This window comes from Carettochelys insculpta, chromosome 2, assembly GCF_033958435.1.
Source record: "Carettochelys insculpta isolate YL-2023 chromosome 2, ASM3395843v1, whole genome shotgun sequence".
NCBI lineage: Eukaryota > Metazoa > Chordata > Testudines > Carettochelyidae > Carettochelys > Carettochelys insculpta.
The window spans coordinates 23,107,526-23,113,525 of record NC_134138.1 but is presented as its reverse complement, the minus strand read 5'-3'; the positions used below and the strand labels follow the sequence as shown (position 1 = coordinate 23,113,525).

Sequence of the window (6,000 nt, the reverse complement as noted above, 5' to 3'; positions counted from 1 at the left end):
TAAAATCATGAATGGTGTGGAGAAAGTGAATATAGAAAAATTATTTACCTTTTCCCATAATACAAGAACTAGGGGACACCAAATGAAATTGATGGGTAGTAGGTTCAAAACTAATAAAAGGAAATTTTTCTTCACACAGCGCACAGTCAACCTGTGGAACTCCTTGCCCGAGGAGGCTGTGAAGGCCAGGACTCTATTAGGGTTTAAAAAAGAGCTTGATAAATTTTTGCAGGTTAGGTCCATAAATGGCTATTAGCCAGGGATAAAGTATGGTGCCCTAGCCTTCAGAACAAGGGCAGGAGATGGATGGCAGGAGATAAATCACTTGATCATTGTCTTCTGTTCTCCTTCTCTGGGGCACCTGGCATTGGCCATCGTCGGCAGATGGGATGCTGGGCTGGATGGACCTTTGGTCTGACCCAGTATGGCCATTCTTATGTTCTTATGTTCTTATGACAGAAAATTATAGCCAGTCAAACTCCACTGCCCACATGCGCTTTAGTTCAGGTAGTGACACATGCCTCTATTTCAGGAGAAATATATTGTTTCAGCAATGTGGTTCCCTAGAGGACCTTAACTATTTCTTATATTTATGCTGAATGAAAGTCAGCTGTTCTAGCTGCCAGTTTCAACCCATCCCATTGACATACTTGTAACCAAGTGCCTGGGATGCGCCACACTAAGAATACCACTCTCAGGCAATCTTCAAGAAATAGGGTCAACAACACCCCCACTCCAAATTGGTGGTTTATTCCATAATTAGATTCACCATACCAGTAACAAGCTACTGTATCACCACACCACACCGCAAAAAAGTCAAACAGCCCCTTGAGATATTTCAGCTTTTGGCTCCCATAAAGGCAACCCAATCTAATATATTGACAGGTTGCTGAAAACGTAGTTCCCTGTGTGTGAAATTCTTTCTGATTCTAAAGGATCAAATACTTAATCTAGGTCAATACATATTGCGGATCTTAACTGAATATCATGTCAATCCTTAGTAAACTAAAGATTTCTTAAGAAGACTTATAAAGGGTTATCAGGTGTTATACCATTGAACCTCAGAGATATGAACACCAGAATTATGAACTGATCAGTCAACCACATAACTCATCTGAAACTGAGTGTATGCAATCAGGAAACAGCAGAGACAGGGGAAAAAATAGCAAATACAGTACCACATTGTGTTAAATGTAAACTACTACAAATAAAGGAAAAGTGACATTTTTCTTCTATATAGTAAAATTTCAAAGCTGTATGTAGTCAATGTACAGTTGTAAGCCTTTGAAATAAAGAGATTTAAGAACATTTCATAGTTACCAACAGCCTTCATTCCTGAGAATTTCATAAATGAGGTTCTATCGCACATACAAATGATTGCAAAGTCCTTATATCAGCTTTTGTAGCATGGATGGAATAGACTGTTGCCTTGCAAGAGTCGCTCTTGTGACTTCCAAAAGACTGGAAGGTCCTTCATTCATAGTTTACAAAGCTCCTTTTAGTTGTAAATCCACATTCCATAATTAGAACAAGAAAGAAGCAAAATGGACGTTTCTGGGGCCTTTTATATCTCCTGTCGCGTGCCTGTAAATTCATTGTCCCAAACAAAGCCCACAGCCCAGATGCATGGAAAATTACTGGCCCAAAATGGAGTCCAGGGCCACATGTGCTTATCACATGCCCCCACACGTTACTGACTCACAGAGGGTGACCACTGGCTCCTTGCCATTAGAGGTATCCTCAGGAAGAGCCATCTCAACTGCATGAATTTCTTCAGTGACCCATTTTGAGATCGGAGTGTCCTTCATGGTTCTTCAACACAACCCTAGAAGTGCAAATATATGGCAATAGTCATAACTTTAAACACATAGATGATATATGGATTTAATCAAGATAATCATACTTTGCAAATCATAAGTTCTCCATTGACACCTTGCATGACATATTTCATGCAAACTTTGCTGAAATTGTATAACAATGGGAGTATCAATTATGACACTACTGATAATGGGCCATTTTCACCCTAACTGAATAAGACTTTGTCAGCTGTGGCCCTCCCTTATATTGGGACCCCCCTCTTTAAATACTCCTCTGAACTGCCCCCCCACTCATACATCAGATGAAGCGGGTCTTTACCCACGAAAGCTTATGCTCCAAAATATCTGTTAGTCTATAAGATGCCACAGGACTTTTTGTCGTTCTCAATTATAACACTGTGACTAACAATTATATGATCACGTTTGATCACATAGCACCACAGTCCTAATAGCAGCTACTTCAAAACAGTAGCAACAAGAAGGGTGGAAATGGCCCATCATCGGCAGTTAATGTGGAGTCATGAACATCAACAGAGGAGAGAACAAATCAGTTCATCAGTGGGATGTGGCCCATTGTCGGATGCTAATGTGGAGGTGTGAACATCAAGAGCAGAGAAACTGCTTTTGTAATGGGCCAACCACTCCCATTCTGAGTGGGAAGGGAGTCCAGAGGAGGATTTAAAGCACGGGTCCTAGTAAAGGGGAGGGCCAGACCTGACAAGATCTATTCAGTCAGGGTGGAAATGGTCCATTCCACACTAACTGCTGATAATGGGCCATTTCCACCCTGACTAAATAGATCTTGTGAGCTCTGGCCCTCCCCTGTACTGGGAACCCCTCTTTAAATCCTCCTCTGGAACCCCACCACCACCTCCACACTCATGCATCTGATGATGTGGGCCTTTACCCATGAAAGCTTATGCTCCAAGATATCTGTTAGTTTATAAGGTGTCACAGGACTTCTTGTTGTTTTTGAAGATACAGAATAATATGGCTACCTCTCGGACACTTCCCAACAATAGACTATCTGTCCCAAGATCTGTCTAGGTCACCTGTATTTTTATTTTATCTTAGATTAATGAAACAAAACACACAGATTTCCTTGAAAACCACTACTGTTGAAATTTGGCAAACTCTATAAGATTATGCTACTAAACACAGGATCAGAGTACTTTTAGGAACTAAAAACAGTCACATGACAAAAATGTCAGGAGCAAAAGGTAAGTAACAGTTAATAAACATTGCAGATTGCATTTTGAGATGCTGCACCTGTGTTTTCCATTATTTCATAATTTGTTACCCAAAATCCATTGACCTTTGGGCTTTCTTTTGTGCGTGTGAGAAGCAAGAGTGTTAATTATGCTTTATCTTCCTTTATTACATAACATTAGCATACAAATAGGCCATCAATAACCAATTACATTTACAATCTTCATCTCTGGAAGCAGATAACTAAGTGTGGTTACACGCGTGCACACAAACCCTTTTCAGTGGTTGAAGCATTTACATTTGAGTACAGTGTGGAAGATATAAAGCAAATGGATAAATATGGGCATAAGAAGATTGCAGAGCATTCAGGCAGGGAATTCAAAGAGGTTACTATTGTTAATCAGTGAAATTTAGTTCTAGATAAATAACTTAGTCTTCCTTATACTGCCTTGGCAATGATTGTAGAGATTTACAAAATCATTCAAAACTCACATCTATAACAATTCTGAATCGTATTTAAGTTATGTCAAATGGTCCTGACATATCTTAGCAAATCTCAGCTGGTTGCCAATGAAATAATGAATCTGCTTGCTGGCTCTGTGTGTCTGTGTATGTGGAAGAGTGTGGATGAGGAACGCTATTTCTTACAATTATCGTTGAACAATGAGATTTGTTCAGAAGATTAATAAAATAATGGAACTAATATTATTGTAAGTACAATGTGTTGCAATGGTGTCATTCTTCTGAGGCCTGGTTCAATTAGTTATGCAAAAATGTGTATTTTAGACAGTGCAATTTTATGTGCGGACACTAACTGCATAGATTTTGCAGGCATATATTTTAAACAGCATATATTTTACAGGCACAAGCTAAACCACTATAAGATCATCCACACAGGGGTCTGCACCAAATTGCCTGAATCAGTGTTTAAAACAAGTTAGACCTATGCCACTTGTGAGAGAGACAAGCTCTTAAATACTTGATATACAATCATACCCAAGCACTTGCCTACACTTGAAATGCTATCATTGCTGCACTTCAAAGCAGATACTGCCGATGATGACGGGAAGCGTTAGGCTATCACTGTACATAATCCAAGTTCAAGAGGCAATAGCTAGTTTGATGGAGAAGAAAATCAATTAACAAAATTCTGTATACGCTGGGTTGTCAGCTTAACTACATGGTTCACACCCTTGGACAATGAAGTTAAGATTTTATTTTCTAGTGTGACCAGGCTGAGGATTATATCTTCACCAGGAAACAAGCGGTGGCCTTAACTCATGTCAGCAAGGCACAATCCTAAAAGAAAACAAAAGGGTAGCCTATAATTTTTCACAAGTTAGCCCAGGCTGCCCAGGTCTTTATCTTGATCTACTAAAAACTACAAATCGCTTTGTCTTCAAAAGGATTTTACTTTGGTTTAGGTCTGAAAATTTATGTTGCAAAACAAAATCCACAGACCTGACCAAAGTAGTTACTCTAACCTGTAATATTCAGTGAAGCACTGGAATGTGTTACCTAGGGATGTGGTAGAATCTCTATCCCTAAAGGTTTTTTTAAGTCTGGCTTGACAAAGGCCTGGCTGTGATGATTTAGTTAGGGTTCATCCTGCTTTGGGCAGGTGGCTGGACTAGATGACCTCCTGAGGTCTCTTCCAGCCCTAGGAATCTATGGCTTTGTGATTCACTAGGCAAATGAAATTCTTCCATCAACTTAACTATTGCCTCTCAGGAAGGTGGATTAATTACAGAGATGGATTAACTTTCCTTCTGCCACTGTAGCAAGTCTACACTGAGGCACTATGCTTCAGCTGTGCCATTATACATTATGGCTGTGTCTACATGTGCCCCTTCGTCCAGAAGAAGCATGGTAATGAGCATGGTAATCCGGAAGATGCTAATGAGGCACGGATGTAAATATCCCACACCTCATCAGCATATGGGCATGTGATTCAGAGTCCAGAAGAAGCTCTTTCAGACTCCAAAACACACATGCAGATGCACAGCCCACGGGGATCTTCTGGAAGGAAACCCTCCTTCCAGAAGCCCCTTCTTCCCCAAAGTTTTGAGGGAAGGAGAGAAGAGGGGAGTGGTTGATGACCCTCTATTGTCTTAACAAAACGAAGTATAGGTACATTTCCCCCTTCCACTTCCTTCACTCTTATGGAAAATTCTTATAAAAAGTAATAGGAATAAAAACAGTGGGGTTCCAAACCACGTCACAATTGTAAGATGGTATCATTTTTCTTCAGACTGGTTTAAAGGTTACTCTATTCTACCAGGATTTTCTAGACAGGCAGGAGAAGGGGCAATTTTGCACTCATTTTTGTTGGTTAGGCGGCTTGAAAATGTTGACCTGACATATTTTGACATTTTTCATTGAAATAAGATGACATGAGGTGGAAGGGACCTAAGCCATCTCTCACAGCTGTTTGGAAATATTTCATTTCAAAATGGCGGCATTTTAAATTTTTTGTAAGCAGTGTTGGTCACAGGATATGACAGAGACAAGGCAAATAAGGTAACATCTTTAACTGGACCAATTCCTGTTGGTGAACAGTCGCTTGTTAGTCTGTAGCTTCACAAATAACAAGCAGTTCTGTGGTACCCCAGATACTAATAAAGGTATTAGGTCATGAGCTTTCACTGCAGGTTTTATCCACAACAGCGTATGACCTTAGCTTTAAGGTGCCGCATTACAACTTACTTCTGTTGGTGAATGGAACAAGCTTCAAAGCTACACAGAGCTCTCTTTCAGGTCTGGGAAGGGTTCTTTCAGTATCACAGCTAAATACAAGGTGGAAAAAGATTGTTAAGCATAAAGAGTTAAGCTTGCTGCAAGAGCACATGCAAGATGGAGCAGGCAATTAACCCCTCTGCTGGATGGTTTGGTGACTTATGGATTGTTGTAGGGAGACAAACCCAGCATTTACTGAGGATTTTAAAAGTCCCCCTAAGTCTCATCTTTCAGCAGT

General features: G+C 40.2%; 1 long non-coding RNA gene across 2 annotated transcripts in view; it reads right to left on the bottom strand.

Annotated features, from left to right (window-relative positions):
• Positions 1-464: 464 nt before the first annotated feature.
• The window catches only part of LOC142008427 (uncharacterized), a 56,022-nt gene continuing 50,486 nt past the window's right edge, over positions 465-6,000 (bottom strand). For both annotated transcript variants that reach the window (XR_012644139.1, XR_012644140.1), the window contains 2 exons: positions 5,733-5,812; positions 465-1,825 (listed from right to left, as the gene is read on the bottom strand). This is a non-coding gene — a long non-coding RNA (uncharacterized LOC142008427). The remainder of the gene's footprint in view (positions 1,826-5,732; positions 5,813-6,000) is intronic.